Source organism: Mytilus trossulus, chromosome 9 (assembly GCF_036588685.1).
Source record: "Mytilus trossulus isolate FHL-02 chromosome 9, PNRI_Mtr1.1.1.hap1, whole genome shotgun sequence".
Lineage (NCBI taxonomy): Eukaryota > Metazoa > Mollusca > Bivalvia > Mytilida > Mytilidae > Mytilus > Mytilus trossulus.
Genome location: NC_086381.1, coordinates 67362817 through 67383357, shown reverse-complemented (window position 1 = coordinate 67383357; position 20541 = coordinate 67362817). Strand labels below are relative to the sequence as shown.

General features: G+C 31.5%; 1 protein-coding gene across 1 annotated transcript in view; it reads right to left on the bottom strand.

Annotated features, from left to right (window-relative positions):
- Positions 1–8040, bottom strand: part of LOC134683289 (uncharacterized) — a 39855-nt gene extending 31815 nt beyond the window's left edge. Inside the window, exon 1 of the mRNA XM_063542481.1 lies at positions 7955–8040. The gene's annotated coding sequence lies outside the window, so the exon portion shown is untranslated. The remainder of the gene's footprint in view (positions 1–7954) is intronic.
- Positions 8041–20541: the final 12501 nt, after the last annotated feature.

The window sequence follows — 20541 nt, the reverse complement described above, 5'->3', positions numbered from 1 at the left end:
ATGTAAAGACGAAGAATAATTAGTTTTCTAGAAACTTTTAAGTCGAAACGTTGTACATTTATTGTGAAACAAACAAAATGACTTTCCAGAACAAGATGAAAGTTAATATATGGAAGTTTTTCAGTAAATATGATTCTTCAGATGTTTCATGAATAAATAAAAACTGGTGCATGATTTTTAAACATTAGTTTTCAACTATTATGAAAGTATCTGAATGAACATCTAACGGAAAATATACATTAATAGATACACATAAATCAACATTACAAGATGAAAAGACCACATTATGATCAAACAACACAATGGTATTATAACATGGGTACACAAATTACTAAAGAAACCCCGAAAACACAATGGTATTAGATGTACTAAAATCAACCACATTCATTTAGTTTTAGCCAAGCTTAAAATAGTAATGATATATAAGTTTTAAACAGGTCAACAAAATGGAAAATCACAAAAATACTGAACTTCGAAGAAAATTACAAACGGAAAGTCCTTAAACAAATTTGGCATTCACCTATTGTTGTGGTCAATATACAAATGGTATAATAGCAATATAACGCCAAACTCAAAAGGTCAATAAACATTGAGTTTGTTCTGGTGGCAAATTTTCATTGGAAATCGTAACACATTTTCTTAAGTTTGAATTGCAAAATATGTAAAATTCAACTTGTCTTGCTCATAAACAGTAATATTGAGATTTTGCTAAGGCAAGTAAGAATTTTTGAAAATTTCAAATCTAACACGGGTATTTTCTCTTGTGCAAAGGGAAAGTTAGCAAAAAGTATTAAGTACTTGGAGCATATTGGTGCTAATTTTTATATTTTAGACACATTTAAAATTGTTATCTTATTCCATTTGTTGATAGTCCTTCGAGCATGTACATGAAAAATAACAAATCTTATTTTCAGAATAATGAATTTGATACCAAATCTTTAAATGCACTTGTTCTTTCAGGTTGCGTTATTGATGTTCCATTTCAACTTTATATTGTCAATCCGCTGAGTGTAGCTACACAAAAATCTTGGATGAGGCGTCAAATTTTAGATTTGAGCACTTTAAATTAATCGGCGTAAAAAGATAAGATTAAATTTGAAGATTTTAAAATTGCTGTACAATACTTTCAGAAAAATTAATATCTGTATAAGTTTGATTTGAAGTCTGGTTATTTTAATTTGTATATATGTCCACAGCAGCATACATATCTGAGTTTTTCGTGGGAAAACAAATTTTATTGTTTCACCGTCTTAGCATTTGATCTTTCCACGGGTCCTTATATATTGCCAAGTGTCTCAGACCATTGGTGAAGTATTGGAGAAAAAACTGGTATAAAAATAGTTTTATATCTTGTTGAGGGATTTGGTATGAAAAACGACAATAATGAATTTATCAAAGACGCTGAATTTGTGAAACAATCACTTTTAAATGCAGGTTTTCTTCTTTTTAAAACGAAGAAAAATCAGTTTTTACTCCAGTACAGAAGTTAGAGTGGTTGGGAATTTTCTGGGATTCATGTAATTTCACCTTAAGCATTCCTCAAGGGAAAAATGGCGAATTATTACAATCTATTCATAATGTTTTTAGACAAATTCCATATATTTCTGCCAGAAATTTAGCCCAGGTATCCGGTAGAATTATAAGTATGTCTCCTGTAAACGGAAAAAAAATAATAGAATTATGACTAGATATTGTTATATGTATATTGAAAGTAGAATGTCATGTGACAGTTATTTAGTTTTAGAAAGTAAAAGTTTCGTTTTATCAGAATTAGGTTCTGGCTTGATAACATTGAAAATGTGAATTGCAAAACATTAAATCAATATAGTCAGTCGCATGTACATGATGTAAGGATTTATTTTGATGCTAGCAGCATAGCTGCCGGAGCATGTATAGTAGGGTTTGAAAGTAAGAATTTTCACAAGAAAACCTCTGAAATGTTAGAGAGTTCCACGTGGAGGAAACTGAAAGCCATAGAATTGGCGTTGATGTCTTATCAACATGCATTTGCTGGATAATCCTTAAAATGGTTAACTGATATTCAAAATTGTGTCAAAATTGTTCAAGCAGGCAGCATGAAAGAAAAACTGCAACATATAGCAATTTTCATTTTTTGTATTTGTTTAAAAAAGGGAATATCCATAAACATACAATGGATTCCGAGAGGCGGAAATTCGAAAGCTGATTATATCAGTAAAATCATTGATTATGAAGACTGGGGTGTTTCAGAATTTTTCTATACTGTTATTAACGACCTTAGGGGTCCTTATACAGTCGATCGTTTTGCTATTTCTCGTAACAAAAAATTAGAAAGAATCATTTTTTTTTATTTTGGAACGTAAATACAAAATCTGTAGACTGTTTTACTAAGAATTGGTCTGGTGAAACAATTGGATTGTACCATCTATTTACTTAATGTTGAGAGCTATAAAACATGTAATTGCTTCTAAAGCTAAAGGTACTTAGATTGTATCGAAATGGACAAATGATGGATATCTGCATCCTATTGGCCATTTATTGTTGATAAACATATGAATTACAAAGATTACATATCCGATGTTATTGAATTTGAAAATACTAGTGGTTTTTTTGTTGGTGGTTCTAATAGTAAATCCATTTTTGGCACTGAGCCTTTTATTGCTCCAGTTTTGGCGGTAAAATTAGATGCGACAAGGATAACAAGGCCCTAATGCACTAAGTGTATTGTAGCTGGCGAGGTTAAAGTGACGAGGCCCTAGTACACGAATTTGTATTGAAGCTGGCAAGGTTTAAGCGACGAGGCCCTAGTACACAAATGTGTGTTGTAGCTAGCGAGGTTTAAGTGACGAGGCTCTAGTACACGAATGTGTATTGTAGCAGGCATGGTCGTAGTTGATAAGGCCCAAGTGTGTATATATATCGTAGAAAGTATGGTTGTATTCAACACGGCCGTAATGTATATTATGTATATAGCATTGTAGCTGGCTTTTTTCTAATAAATATTAATTAATAATGTTTGTTTCACGATTTCACATTTTTCAGATAGTTTTTGAGTTGGTAGATGAAACAGAATTCAGATATTTCGGATGGACTTTCTACATTGAAATCTAGACTACCAGAGTATTGCTTGAGCTCACGTTCTCTGAACACTCTTAAAAACGATCAGTATGTTTTTAATGCTTTCCAGTTTACAGAGTATTAGCTTAGATAGTAAAAAATTCGGACTGCATAGTCTCTGTTCAGGAGGGGCATCGGCTGCTACAGCGGCTGGTGTAGAGGACAGATTGTTCAAAAAGGATGGTCGATGGAAAAGTGACACAGCTAAAGACGGGGATGTTAAAGAGTCTTTGCAGGATCGACTTTCTGTTACTTACAATATTGGAATTTAATTATGTACTTTTTACCCTTTCTTTATTTACTGTCGGGCGAGTTGATCCCATACATAGATGTTGAATCTATTTTTATAAATAATTTATGTTGGCTTGAAGTTATGAACTAGAACATAAATATATTTATTTAAGTTACGTACACCGGTATGTAAACATTACCGCGTGTATTTGGTTATAACTATACACGTGTTGAAAATATATTATAGGTTAAATGTTTTGCATTGGTCGAGTTAGAACTGACCATAATATTTGAATAAGGTCAATTCAAATAATTCGTGCTATACTTTTGGCGGTTGTGCGAATTTAAGATATTGTCATTCGAGGTTCGCTTTTCGTGCAGTTAAGTTTCTTACCCGACTTGATGTATTTTTCTTATGTTATTTTTGTTTATCGTTAATAATATGTGTAAAAACAGAATCTTTAAATTGATTTATAATATGTCTTTGAGTACATAATGCAAATTGCTTTTATCTTTGTAGATTGTTTTTGTGTTCGTTACCTGCAGCGGCATAGACAGTAACAGATGAAAATTTAGTATTTCGATTTGTCTTTAAAAAAAAATAAAGCTTGCTGCACACTGTCAGGCGAGCTGGTCCCATACAAATGTGTTGAGTTTATTTTTGTAAATAATTTATGATCGCTTGAAGTTATGAGTAAGAACATAAGTACATTGAATTCATTACCTAGATTACGAATTGTTATCTAAAACAAGGATAACAAATATTCATTTTGAACATACATGTACTAGTTTAACTTCTGTCTCAGTAACGAGCAAAAACAAATCACAAAACGAGAATATAATTACTGAACCATTCTAATCTGAAACCTTTTCATACTTACCTGGCACACATGTTTATTAAAGATCAGGTTATATAAATCTAAACATATTTGACAGTCAATACATTCTTGACGTAATGGTTACAAAATACCATTTAAAACAGAACTTGACTGCCGTCACATAACCCACACTCATTCAAATACAAGTGTAATGCTTAGATTTTAAAGTGGCTAGATAATTCTTCAGTGAAAATCATTTTATCTTTAGTTACGGAATTAAATTTATTACGTACATGTACCTAACTGAATAAACAAAATCTTGACCTCAAAAGTGTGCCTATTATTCAGTTATCAACAATACATAAACAAATTTGGTTAATTTTATGTGAAAGCTGATAGATTATTAAGTTGGTTTTCTTTTCAAAGAAAATCCCCCCTTCCCCCAAAAAAAATCAGCACCTACTGTATTTTCTTAAATTCTTGACCTAAATACCTATATGATTATCAACTGTCATGAAATAAATTTTAAGTCTGATCATTTAAGAAAGCATTTCATACCATTGTTTAAGAAACTTAATACCAAATATTATTTACCTACTATAAGTGGTCCATCTCAAACTATAATCACAAACATCAACATGTAAAGTAAGTTAAAGTCAAAAGTCATGACTTCGGAATAAGGCTAAAAATATTCAATAAAAATAACACAGGCCATTGATAATAATACTGCATACTATTGATCAAGTAGTTGTTTCCCTTATCGTATCACGCACTTTAACATGCATCTTAAGCAAAAGAGTCAATTGACCTTACTTGAAGTGTCGGGGTCAAAATATCACCAAGGACATCTAATGTACTAAAGCTGATACTGTATACTTATTGACTTGGTATGACTGGAATAGGAAGATTATTGTCCCGAGGATCAATTATTGTCCTGAGGCGTAGACGACGGCAATAGTGGTTTCCGAGGGACAATAACCTTACTATTCAACGATTGTCCAGTCAGTAAGTGCTTTTTTATATCGAAAAAAACAACAGACAATAAATGGCAGTGGTAAATCAACTAAAATTGTAATATTAAAAAAAAAGAAACCAGACCAATACGTTTATTTCATAGATATATTTAAATGCTAAGTCTACGTCTTGCACTAACGGCAACCCTATAATAGATACAATAGTTAAAATACGACGTCGTTACTCCCGCGTTATTTTCGAAATCATCCAATCGCGTACATGGTGCTACATTTAAAATTTCGCGAAATATATTGGCGCTTGCGGTCAAATAGTTTCACCTAGGTCCAATAGTTGGAAATTTCTGACCGGTCCAATGGTTCAAAGCTTGTTATTTGCAAAATAGTGAAAATATTGTGGACTTGTTTTATATAGAAAATGATAACTGAGGTATAATAAAACTGCATATCAAATATCATTGACCTACCATAAATAAACTCATGATAGATACCAGTACTAAATGTTATATATAAATCATACGCGCGTTTCGTCTACAAAAGACTCATCAGTGACGCTCGAATTCAAAAAAGTTAAAGAGGAAAAATAAAGTACGAAGTTGAAGAGCATTACGGACCAAAAATCTTAAAATATTTGCCAAATACAGCTAAGGTAATTTACGCCTGAGGTAAAAAAAAACCTTAGTTTTTAAAACAAAAATCAAAAATTTGTGAACAGTAAATTTATAAATATAACCCTATCAATGACAATTCATGTCAGCACAAAAAGCGCTGACTACTAGGCTTGTTATACCCTCGGGGAAATAAATCTCCACCAGCAGTGGCATCGACCAATAGGTTGTAAATAAACTCATCATATATACCAGTACTAAATTTTATATTTACGCCAGACGCGCGTTTTGTCTACAAAAGACTCATCAGTGACGCTCGAATCCAAAAAAGTTACAAAGGCTAATAAAGTTCGAAGTTGAAGAGCATTGAGGACTAAAAATCTTAAAAGTTTTGCTAAATACAGCTAAGGTAATCTATGCATAAGGTAGAAAAGCCTTCGTATTTAAAAAAAAATCAAAAATTTGTTAACAGTTCATTTATAAATATAACCATATCAATGACAATTCATGTCAGCTAAAAGTGCTGACTACTGGACTTGTGATACCCTCGGGGAAATGAATCTCCACTAGCAGTGGCATCGACCCAGTGGTTTTAAATAAACTCAAAATAGCGCTTCCGCTAAAATTTGTCTTCCCACACACTTAAAAAATCAAAAGTCAATAAACCAAGACTACAAGAATATGTCAAAAGAATGGCAACAAAAACTGGATGTAGCAATGCTTATTAAAACGATCATTGATTATCTTAGCACCCTCGGTCACTATTGTTATTCGGTATATGGAGAAAATATTGGGAAAGAATAAGTAAATGTAGTCAAGGATTGTTTTAGGTCTTGTATCGGATCTTAGAGACAATTTTTTGAAGTAGAAAACACTGTATATAAATTTTAAAAAAAGAGAAGAGGTATGTCTGATAAAACAGTTTAACACCTTGATCAGTATTATAGCAATTTATAAACTCTAGTTCAAAAATACATTACTTTTACAAAACTGAAGAGACAATTTGCTGTTAAACATGTCATTGACATAAAATATATGCAAAATTAATTTTGTTTTTATTATTTTAATGACTAATATACTATTCTTTAAACAATGTGTGGTTCTTTAGTACTGTACATGTTTAAACTGGCTCTTAATATTATTATTGGACGTTCACTTATCAGAACGTGGCTGAAAATTGAAATAGTAGTATACTTTTGGTTATTAGGATCGTGAAAAATAGGTTTCAGTTTGATGTAACCGACAAAATAATCAGGAAAGATCCATTTGCTCTTAATTTTAAATGCAAAACTCTTTGAAATCGTCAAAAATATTTCGTTCTTGTAAGAAAACAAATTATTGTTATGAGTGCAGGAAAATACTAGACTTCTTGTACTGATTAATTTTGTAAACCTTTGCTTATGTTAAAAAAAACCTTTAAGTGAGGTTTACTGCTCACAAGGAAGCTATTAAACCAAGAGTTCCAAATGGTGAAGTTGAAATCATCCCTTCGTAAATTTTACGGACGCCATCACGATTTGGTTGACCGTTATGGAATAACCGTTTCACAAATTATATCGGATATGTTCCTTACGTCGTAACTACAATCCCCTTCCCTTTCATGAATTTTACGGGTGCCGCATGTGGAGCAGGATCTGCTTACCCTTCCGGAGCACATGAGATCACCCCTAGTTTTTGGTGGGGTTCTTGTTGTTTATTCTTTAGTTATCTATGTTGTGTCATGTGTACTATTGTTTTTCTGTTTGTCTTTTTCATTTTTAGCCATGGCGTTGTCAGTTTGTTTTAGATTTATGAGTTTGACTGTCCCTTTGGTATTTTTCGTCCCTCTTTTAATATATGAAAAATTAGATATATACCTTCGGAAATCGATATAAATAATTACTGGATAAAATTGTTAACTGGAAAACAAGAAAAACTTGCTGATATTTTATATTTGTAAAATATAGAAATAATTTAACTGGGTTAAAATTCCTTATATATGTAAACTTATATTTCATGTCGATAAACATTTGCAAAGTATGAATATCAGGTGAACATCATATTGCAGCATACAAGCTTTAGGTGTAGATGGATAATGAGTAACCTTCAAGTTTCATTTTAACACTTTCTTTTTAAAAGTAATTCATAAATTAGAAAACTTTTGATTAAATACATACTGAACAAAATCCGTTTTTAATTTCTTCGTGAAACAAAACAAAAACGTTTGTCGCCAGAATGGTTTAATACTTACCTGATTTTGCGTAAAAAATCAAAGGAAGATATCCTCAGCCATTTTGATTGTTTGCTTAATGTTGTAGTCAATATGGCGATTCTGTTAACCACTTTGGGATCTTCTAAATCTATGACTAATTTTAATTGTAACCTATTTCATAAGCATAGTATTGTATTTATTTTAGCTATATAAAACATATTCATCGTTAAATTTAAATGTTTATTAACAACTGATCTTAAATAATAATTATTTGTATTGTTGAAACCCTAATGTAGCCTCTAACAAACACAAAGAAATACAAAATTCCCATATACTACAAATAGTTTGTGATAAGTATTTCATCCGGTGTATCATGAATTACACATCATATGAATGAATGTTACTGACTAAAACTTTAGGAAGTACATACTAAAATTGTGTGTAGTATGTCATATTTTGATATTAAATATAGCATTTGACAAAATTCAAGTAGAATCTTGATTTTATTTCTTTTGATTTGAGCTCAAATTAATATCTATGCAAATATGAGGTAAAAGCCCGAATCAGCCTTTTCCCACCGTATTTTATAAATCAAATATCTCGAAAAGGAGCTCCATGATCTATCAATATTTTATGCTTATTTTAATCCTCAATTAATACTCTTTCAGCTTAAAGTTTTAATTTTGAATTCTTGATTTATTTAATTTTACCTTAGAGCACCAAAGAACATCATTAAAATCAATTTAAAAAAACTGCAAAAGAAGAATAAGATAACCAATTTTAGATTTCGATAGATTTGATTAGAACGTCACTGAGGAGTAATAGTACGTCTTTTGTAGATGAAAAAAAACCATCTGGCGTAAAAAGTTATAAGCGCTGTAATCTTTGATAAAAAAAGATAGGTAAAAGATACCAAATGATCATATTCAGTCGAGAAAAAAAATAAAAACCACAAAGCCATAGTTAAAAAAAGCGAAACAGATTAAAAGACAAACAATACCATACATACCTGATGATATGGTTTATGCAGGTTAAATCGTAAAGTTTCATTTTAGAGAGAAAGAAGAAAAACTTTTAAATGCAGCATTATAGTGGATACTAGTTATCTGAACTTAAAGCAAAGGAACATTATCGTTTTAGATTAAATAAAAAAGGCAAAATTAAATGTTAAGACATTGCAAAATCATTTGAATTTGGGGAGCTAGCTTCTTTTAATCTCATTTGTCTTTCCCAAAAAAGTCTTTTAAGCACATTGCTAAACAGTTAAATGTTCACTGCATTTGTTGAAATATATGAACCAGAGATAAATGAATAGATACACTATATCAAATACAACAACTATATCATTCCCTTGTCAAATATAGCTAGGTATTAAAAAGAACACAATATTTGAATCGCTTTTCAGGGAAGACTACGGAAAAAGAGGAATAATCTGTGAACGCAACTCAGTTGGAATTCAAATCTAACAAAACAGATGACAACTTTTTTTCAAATTAGCCCTATTGTTTCAGAAGAAAAGATTTAAAAAGAAGTTTTGCATCGATCACAATTTAATTTTTCGCCTTTTAATATTTCAATCGAAGCGAATACGCACCTAATAGATCAGCGAGGGGGCTTGGATTCAATGGAGTTTGAATTATTGCGGTTTAATTGGCAATGAAACAACAATCCGTCAAAGTTCAAATGAATTGGATATAAGCAAATATTGGCAACCGTATGGTACAAAAAAAATGTTTGTGTTTAACACATTTCAACTAGAAAAAAAACAATGTTTACACTTCATGAAATGATACGTTTACAAAATTTATTCATATATTAAATTTCTAGTTTTGAATTTAAGGTCTGATTTATGAAGAATTATTTCAGTAGTTTATTAAAGTTTCATAATTTTGTTAATTTTTTTATTTTCTCAAGTTTAATTTTGATTTATGGGTTATTAAATTAGTTATTTATTTGAAAAATAATACCAGTTTAAATTTGTTATTTAAAAGGTTTAAATCTAGTGTATCACCGTTAAATTGTTCGTTTAAATATACGTTTATTTTTCAACTAACTACTAATATAAGATAATTGAACTGAAATTTAATTTGGATTAAATAACAAGTTTATTCTACAGTGGGAAAGCCAGTGACATTGAAGAGCTTCTTCCGGTGGTCACGCAGAAAAGGGGAGATAATCTAAAAATTGCGAGGTGGCGCTGTAACCAGCGTGTAAAAAAAACATAGCCTGTGCTTCAGACAATAAATTTATTAAAACAACTAAACATCCATCAGTATTCGAGGTTAATTTTTCAGTAGAATAGATTTTGTCACACGACTGCCAAAATAGGTATAAAAATAAGTGCTGCGTTATTGAAATATTATAAATCAAAAGACGTCTTCCGTTGATTTCCAAAAAAAACGGGTAATTCCCCTGTTTGCTAGGAACTGACACAAATGCATCCTAAAGCTTTTCATTGGTCGAGATATAAATAAATGTAACCAGAAACATTTGGGCACATGACTATGTATAGGACTCCCCGTCACTTTGAGTAGTGTTTACATAATACATACTTCAACCGGAGGTCAAAATTCAACATTTTTCAAACGTTTTTGTAGTTATTTCGTCGCAAAATTACGCAAATTATGTCATATTTAACAGCTATTAACCACGAAATTGATTGAGACAATGAAGGATGATGATGTTACCAGGATTTTATATATTTTACTTAAAATGATGATGGGTTGAAGGCTTTACACCGTCATTTGTTGATGTTTTTTATGTTGCTCCAACTCCTCGGTATTACATTTTCTGCAGTTATTAAATTATGCTGCAGTGTGTAACAGATGTATGTAGTACATTGAAACTGGTTTAATGTATGAACGAATTTGTCCATATAAATGACTTCAGTTGTCTAGCTGGAAGTACCCTCCCCCCCCCCTTTTCCCCAACTTTTCAAAAAGTCCAGTAAGGGGTAAGTCAAAAGTTAGTGTCTGGATAAAAAGCCTACGCAAATGTAAAGTGAAAGCACTCGGTAAATCTTTGTTTTTAACCCTTTTTTTTAGGGTAATGATTACAGTCATTCATTAATTTGGTAAATATGAATCTGAAATCAACTTGTCAATTTTAAAAAGTACCAATCAACAAATATTAATCTGATGTATAAATAAAGTTCACTTGATTTTTAGTCTTCGTTCTTGTTGTTTATATAAAAAATTATAAGCAAGTTGGAAGTTGACACTCACACATGTTTATAAATGTCTGTCCTGTCCTTATCATGCATACCAAGCAACCTGGTGTACATGTACACTAACCATTCATTTTTGGGTGTGTCTGGGCCCTGGGGCATGTTTAGCTCTTGAGAACTTGATATTAACATTCAATAGCAATGCCAAATGCCTAGTACATCCAATTCTTGATACATGTTAAAGAAAAAAGAGGATGTGGTATGATTGCCAATGAGACAGCTATCCACAAAAGACCAAAATGACACAAACATTAACAATTGTAGGTCACCGTACAGCCTTCAACAATGAGCAAAGCCCATGATCATTTAAAGCATTAATAAAATGTTTAAGGTCTACTTTGAAAATGGCATATGAATGTCTCACTCTTGATTTTGGTGATCCTGTTTTCTTGCATTGATATTAATGCTTGACCCACATTTTTATTTTACACCAATCTACAAGAAAACAAAGCTTGGACACAGGATCTATAGTTTAATTATAATCATACCATTCCTATATCTGTGTGCTGATTTTTCTGCAATATAATATTTTTTCACACAGTTTACTCCATTCTAAAAGAACACAATTGCAATAATTTGCAAAATCATGTGATTACATATAGGAAAAGGGCACCAGGACATCTCATTCCTAATACTTCACTTCATGTAGATGCAAGATCTACTTACTCTTCCAGAACACCTGATATCAATTGTATGTTGTGGGTTTAAGTTGCTCAGTTTTCTTTTTTCTAATTTGAATAATAGTTTTGACTTTTCATTAAAAAAAGGTCTGAAAAAAGAGAGACTACTGAAAATGATTTATTAAGGTGCAGGGGATACCAAACTTCATAAAAACAGTGAAAAGTCGAGTCATGATAGGCCATTTGAGAGACCTCAATGATACCTCACTATGGCTAGGAGAAGTGAACGATTCTAAAACCTTTCTGTTTCAGTCCTTCACATCTAATAAATCATTAAAGACCATCAAGTTGACTTTTTATGTCTCTGAATTTTTTTTGTCTCAATTCCTAAAGTACATACATGTATATGACTGATTTCAGTGACGGATCAAAAACTTTTTCTAGGGGGCTGCTGACTGACTTAAGAGGGGCTCGATCAAGTGATTCCCTATTTAACCAACCACTAACGCCCTATTAACATGCTAGCTTTGCATCTATGAATCTCAGTGTATTATTGTATTGCAACAGCATTATTGTCTCATTTACCCCCACGTTATCAATATAAAATGGTTGAGTGTTTCACATTGTATATTTAAAGATATAAAAATGTTTAGAAATAAACGTTTATTAAATGATAAATAAATACAGTCATAGAAATAGTGTTAAAATGTAACATCTGTAAAAAATATTTTAAATAATTGAAGAGTATTATTGTTAAAAAGTCCAAGTAAAAGTAAAATCAAGTCAAATAGTCCTTTGATCCATACATATAAATCCTCAAAATAGAAATCCTGCTCTTCTTATTTCTATTGTTATCTGAAAATATATAATTTATGCAGATGATATTATCAAATGAAAATAATTTCGAACTTTTCTACAGTTGTTATATGTAATTATAATAGATTTTAATTGTCTACTAATTTCTATGTAGTCTGTCAGAATGAGAACGTCAGAAGGTACACATTTGAATTTCACTAATGGAAAACTAAACAGAAGTGAATAATTGCCAATGAGACAACTATCCCAAGATACGCATTTGGAGTGGATATATTTTTTGTGCTACATGAAAGCCTTTAAACGTGAGAAAATCCCATAATGTATAAACTATGATTGTTTTCAGATGTTTGTTATCATTTCATTTAAATTGAAATCATTCTTATTTTAAATCTTAAATAACCAAAAGGAGGTTCATATGATTCAACAAAAATAAAGAAATTATTTTAGACTTCTGATGTCAATAATTAATTTATTTTGAATGACTTTATAATTAAATTATCTTACATGTATCTGTTATTTAAAAGGATACTTTTCATTCAATCATTCATATCTTTAATTCATCATACCAGTAATTGATATTAAATGTATCCACCACCAATAAAACCAGGCCACAACACCTAGCCAATACTAAATGTGGCAATAAAATTCAACAATAAATCACATAATTTGTTATTTTTTTGCATGGAAGGAGGGGCAGAATTTATACTGTCCTACTGGTTAATATTTTATATACCTGAAATCTTTAAAAGATAGTTCACATAGATATAGGAAGATGTGGTGTGAGTGCCAATGAGACAACTCTCCGTCCGAATAACAATTTATGAAAGTAACCATTATAGGTCAATGTACGGCCTTCAACACTGAGCCTTGGCTCACACCGAACAAGAAGCTAGAAAGGGCCCTTCAAACGGGAAACGCCTATATGCACTATTCAGCAAAAGTAATAGTGCTGTTGTTCAGATAAACAGGCGTCTTAATGGGGTGTTCTCCATTCTTTTATCATTTATTCTTTACGTTCATTTGTCTCTTCTTTTTTTATACTTTTTGTCCATCATTTCTCTTTTCTTATTATTAGCACATCAATAGTTCAAATAATTATGACGTCTAGCTAGGATATTTTATCATTTTTTTCTGGGATGCGTAGGAAGGCGTCCCAGATAAAAAATAAAATAGCCTGGTCAGACGTCATAATTATTTGGACTAGCATGACGTCATTTTCTCTAATCCTTATTACATAGTCAATTTTCTCTATTCTTTGTTCCTTTAGTCATAGTTATTCAATTCTTTATACTTTAGCCATATTTTACAGTGGCGGATCCAGGGACAGGGTTCCGGGATTTGAATCTCCCCTTTTTAAGGACAATCAATGCATTTGAATGGGGACATTTAGTTGGCACCCCCCCCTTAATCCTGGGTAGGGAACCCCCTTTTCAAAATGGCTGTATCTACCCCTGGTTCCCTATTTTGTGAACCCTCACCCTGTACTATCTGTAAGAAATGATGGATAGAGGTTTAGGATAAATTAAACTATAAGTTTATGTAGTTATTTTTCCTATTATTTTATTTTGTTAGTTTTTGTATTTTGTCACACACTTTTTGGGTTCAAAAATAATAATATAAAACCATTTAATTAACCTTTTTACTATTCGAGACAACCAAACAAATCAGTACAAATGCTTTACACAAACGTAATAATTTAATTAAAATTTAAATACTAACATTGACATGCCAAAACTCAAGTTTTAATCAAAATTGAAGTCTCGGGCTGAGAAAGGGGCGTTTATTTCGTGTTGTCTGTGGGAATTTAATTGATTTCAGCATCGTAAAGAGGCAAACTTATAGCCAGAACCCGATCTGATCAATAAATTATGTTATGGATAATGTTCATATCTTTCTACTAACCATTAAAAATAATAATACTAGGATTTCGTGAACTCAGAAACCTTGATTTGTTGAAAAATGGCGTAGATTTATGTGCTTCCTTTTCGCAGCCTCAGTTACAATTTGACACGGAGTGATGGGTATTTATGCAAATATTTAGGGACTCCTATCATCATAGATACTGTTTTTGGTTATTTTATATTTAAATAGCCAATAGGATGCAAATGTGTCAGTTATTTTCAGAAGGGGAAAACACCCGCCATATTTTTATCTTCCAAAATAACAACGTCACTTGCCATTTTCAGATGTTCGTTTCTTGTAAAATAAAGTCTCCTAAGAAGAAAAAATAGCATGGTCACCTGTAAAACTTACCTATATAACTAATTGATGTTGAAATGACACAAGTTTAATTGTCTTTAATAATAAATTTCTCGAAAAATCACACGTACACGATGTAAACAAATTACCGAGATGGCGCGATACTGTCGCCCTCTATGTAAAAATCGCGATTGTCGCCCTTTATTTTGTGGCCGTTACGTCATATGGAAGGAGGCGCAGAATCGATCCGTGGCTTTCCCACTGCTAATTAACTTTTGTTCGGTAAATTTGAAATTTAATGCAAGTTTTCGTAACGTGTTTATGTATCTTGTCTTATTTCAATGATTACTTCTTCTTCTTAAGGGTCAACAAGACTTCAATACTGTCAGATGAATACATGGTGTACAAAATAACATGGAGAGTTAATAAGAAAAAAAGACAACTTAACGATCGGGCTTATTATAATAGTCCAAAAAGAAAAACTTTCGTTGCAAAAATATTAACAACTTACGTAAATAAATATTCAAATCTTGAAAATCCACAAACCTTAAGAGATTGTCATCCAAGTGAAGGTCTTCGTCAGATTTTCATGGACATTCTGGTTATCTTTTTATCTTTCTCAATAACACAACAAATAACAAGACCTGTATAAATAATGGCTAAATTGCATCGTTTGTTTTTATCGTCTTTATTAGGAGTAATTAAGTAATAATTAGTAATGAAAAGTTTGAACAACATGTATTTATCCAAGTACATAAACACAAATAGAAGATATTTTTAGAAACAAGCAGTTTGCATTATCCCCATGAAACAAAAGATTGTCTTCATATATGACATTGTTTTCACGGAAAGTGTCTTGCAAGAGGCCAGTTCTCTTCACTCTCTGGTGTCGCCCCTGCATGTTTTTCGTGATCCATGTTTCTATTTTACTTTAAGTTTTCAGAGAATGGTCTATTGTTTATACTTCTATGTCGCGGGTTTGTCAATTGTTCATTTATTGTCTTACTTTATGACTATAGTCTGCGTGTTCATTTTTATTTGTAACGTGTGGTTTTGCAATGTCGCATGTCCATTGATATCAAAGAATACAAACTTGCTTTTTTTGTAGAAAAAAAACGAGATAGCTGACATGGTTTAGATTAAAGTGAGGTAACCAATTTCCCGGTATCAAATAATTTGAAAAAAATGTATTGCCGTATGACCCTTTTACATTGAAGGGTTAAACTTGCATTTAGTCGTGTTCCGACCCTTAAACGAAAAATAAAGGAATATGGAGTAAACGTGCACGGGACCTAACCGCACACAAAGTCAATGAATAGAAAAAATACAAATGATCAATAGTCAAAATTTATATTCCTGTTCTTCATCTTAATTGATAGTTGCAGGAGGGTCTTCAACAATAAAAGAATCATTTTCAAATACCGTAGAACATGGTCAAGCTGGTCCTTAGTGTCGCCATCAGCAGTACCAGTACTTGAAGTAAAATACTGCACTGTCACTATATTTAGATCTAGTCATAAAAAAATCACCAGTCTAAGCACAATACAAGACACGAACAGACAGAGAGATCGGGTATAAATGATTATGAGAATTACAATTTTAGCTTTATCCTACATCTTCTAAAACCAAAAAGTCTATAATTACAAAGAATCTATGTTTTTACTTTGAGACCACAAAATTGTCGAAAAAAATAGCCAAAAACTAATTGCTTTTAAATGTAAGAAAGAGACCGGGAAACGCTCAGAATGCACGATTTTGCGTTATTTTTCTCATAGCTTCTGGGAGTCTTGAGCGGCTCCCAGACATCTCGCCATTAACTTCATTCACTTTTCAGACAATTCAGTTTGAGTTTGATCTGCATAGGTATATACCAACTACTGAATATTCTGACAATAGACTGCACTTATCTGATTTGTCTGAACAGTAATTAAATACTGCTCTGAAAATATCTGAAAATTCACCTTAAGATGCAAATGAAATAATAGTTCATTTCAAGTCATTAGAATTGTTCGGATCAAAATGACTGTTTCAGATTTGGTTTACAAGAGAAAGTAAAATCATAAGTAAACCATTTTACGGCGTCTATCTCATGTATCGAACATGTTTGCATGTTGATATTCCAGAGCGTGCATTTTATAATGATTTCTTTGGAGGAGGATGGGTGCTAACAAGAAAGCTATTGATCTCGGACTTCCAAAGTAAGGTGAAATCGTGACCCTAATCATGTTTTGTAGGCCATTATGGACTGGTTGACTTTGATGGCGTTTCAAATGTCGTAACAGCAATCCCGTCTTCTTTTCCGTCGAATGTGACCAATCGAAAAGCATTATTACCGGTTTTGTAACACGTGTTCTATATGAAGATAAGGTTCTGTTCGACCTTCCGGAGCATCTGGGATTACATGTGGAATTTATTGGGTTTCCTATATTGTGTTTTGTGTACAATTGTATGTCTTTTGTTTTACGTGACATTGTCAGTTTATTTTCGACTTATAAGTTTGAATATTCCTTTTGTGTCTTTCGCTTCTCTTGTACAAAATATAACATTTGCTTAGCTTTCAATATCACCAACATCACAGATGAAGATCCTAATAATCATATTTGTACTAACAATGTTGGCGAAAATTAATTGGTAACTTTCGACATTTATACACACAATCAAAAATTGTATTTGAAACTTTTTTTCTGCTTGAAATTTAAATAAGGTCATTTTATTTGTGTTTTCCATCAAGCTCGTCAAGCGGATAACAAGTAAATGTTACTTTCGGCCAATATTTTGTTTCATTAAACGAAAAAGATTGGTTGTTATTATAAAACATATTATATGACAGCATAGGAGTGTTTTGTTTTTCAAATGTTATGTTAATTTTCATTCAGACAGGTCCTTCATATCTAACGAACCGCTGATATATATATTTCCTTTTCATATTTTCCAATATTTTGTATTATAGTCGGAGGTAGAGGGATCAGTAAGAGGAGACTGTCGATAGATTGCAAGACTGAATACATTAGCTGACCAAGTGATTGAAAGTGGGAGAATTATAGGTTAACAAATTCTATTGTATAATTGTAATTGTTCACACTGGTATATTCTTAAAGTGAACGACATGGATATCAAATTTAACCCTTCTCTCAAAAATTGTGAGTTTAGTTATAGTTGTAATACCACCAAATCATGGTACGTCACTTCCGGTTGTATACGAAAGAAGGTATACAAAAATATTCCCTTGAATTGAACAGTTGGAGAAAATTAACCCTGCATTTCAATGCACTTAAATGTTTCTGAGTCATTAATATGTATGTTAGGTGTCTGAAAGCATCATTCCTTTTTTATTTGATGGTATTATAAATAAAGGCAGCAGTAGTATACCGCTGTTCAAAACTCAAAAATCCATGGACAAAAAACAAAATCGCGGTAACAAACTAAAACTGAGGGAAACGCATTAAATATAAGAGAAGAACAACGACACAACATTAAAATGTAACACACACAGAAACGGACAAAGCATTATACAAAATCCTATGAGAATAACAAATATAACATCAAAACCAAATACATGAATTTAGGATAGATAAATACCGTGATACGTCTTATAGTAATGTAAATTCACACTCAAAAATAAGAGAAAACAAACGACACAACGGAAACACAACGTTAAAATGTAATACACACAGAAACGATCTCTAATATAACAATGGCCATATTCCTGTATTGTTACAGGACATTTTTAAAGGAAAACTTGTTGGGTTGAACCTGGTTTTGTGGCATGCCAAACCTCCCTCCTTTATGACCATTTGAAATATAACATTAAAATGACAACACAACATTAAAAGACAACAATATAAATAAATAGGAGAACATAATTGACAAAGAAACACACGAATAATAGCTAACAAAAGGCGACAAGTTCAAAACTCATTAATCCATGGGAAACAAGTTTAAAGTTTTCATACGCCAGAAGTGCATTTTGTCCACACAAGACTCACTAGAGACGCCCAGATACAAAAGTTTGAAAGCCGAAACAAGAACCGTTCTCACGGTCGTAGAAAAAATCGCAATCAAAGAAAATTTCATACCAATCATACCAATATTTCGGACCTAATTTCTATTTAAAAAAAACAACGACAGACATAATCTGTTAACAAAACTCTGTTTATTACCGATTATTAAGTTAAATAAAATTTGGAAGGATTGCAACACAATTTCATATAGCAGTCCTAAGTATGAAATTGTTCAAATTATTATGGCATATTGTTATTCTAAACTATTTTCCAAAATTGATCGCCCTTAAGATCATAAAAACATTTTATTAAAAAAAACTATATCAGTAAAGGTTTTGATTTTGTAAATATTGCTGGTATATTTAACGACCATCATCTTAGTGTCCCCATTTTTTTAAGGGATACACACTTACGACATTTCGCACAAGTATTAATTTAGTAATTAGTTCCACACATGCAAAAGAAATAATCTTTGCCGATGTAACATTTTAATTTATTACAGCAACATGCCTTCACTGAATTTATTCAGGTGCACAAATGATACGTTTAACGTTATTTTGTTTCTATCTTTGGGGGACAATTTCCTCCGTTTATGGTACGCTTATATCTACTGTGTGTATGTTTTATAGCATGAAAATAATAAAAGAGGAATGTCAGTGCAACCCCTCATTATTGTAACGGATCAGTATTATGAGATACTTACATGTATTATAAGTGACTACGACATTGTTAGGATTATAACCTATCGTCAGTATGAAAGAAATTAAAAGTAGCTCATATATTCATCCGTATAAAAGCGGCACATGTATTTTTTTTTTATCCTTATATTTCTCATCATCACGGGTAAGATAATTGGTACAAGATAATTGAGTTGCTGCATGCATTAAGAACTTAGAACTTAGAATATTACTTAAAACAAATTATCAGTATAATATTTCGACCCCACTATTTGAAGTTAACAAAACATTTATTTAATTCTTTTGACCTAAGGTTTGTAAACTATACAAATTATTGTTTTTACGTTCGTAGTAACATATTAAATTCCATTGTCGGTCACCTGTGTCAATTCACGTGCACACTGACTACATTGTTGTTTTATTTAAATCTTTCGGCCAATGAAATGAGACGTAACAAGTTGTTTGTTTGTGATACGCCAGAATGTTATCAATGAACTATCAAATGCTAAAGTTGACTGCATTGGAGTATATTTAATAAGCTCATCTTGACTGATGTATAACAGTATATTTTGAAATATCCAAAAAGTGGGATATAGTACAATATCATTATTTTAATATAAAAGAATGGAACATTTATTTAATGCGCAAGATGATATGAATTTCTATAATTCATGCTTCACTGGCGCTTTTTAAACTTTCAAATTCCTAGTATTATGTTGAGGACAATAGTACACCTTACATGCTTTTGAAAAAATATAATATAAAATGTATCTATGGTGAAATTATTGATTGCGAACAAATTATTACATATTACACATGTCACAAGTGCACAATCAACAAACCAAAATAACCTTTATAATTTATAAACAAAACTTAACTGAAATAGTATAAAATAATCTAAGCAATACGTCATCATATTATCTGTATTTATGGTTCTATATAATGTTAAAATCTGACAAGTGACTAAATATTTGTATGTGTTAATTCAAAGTTCAGGCAAGACAATCCTTGTCTATAAAATTGACATCTAATTTTACTGATTACTATTATCTCAGGCTGTTTTGACGTATCAAATAACGAATCGGTC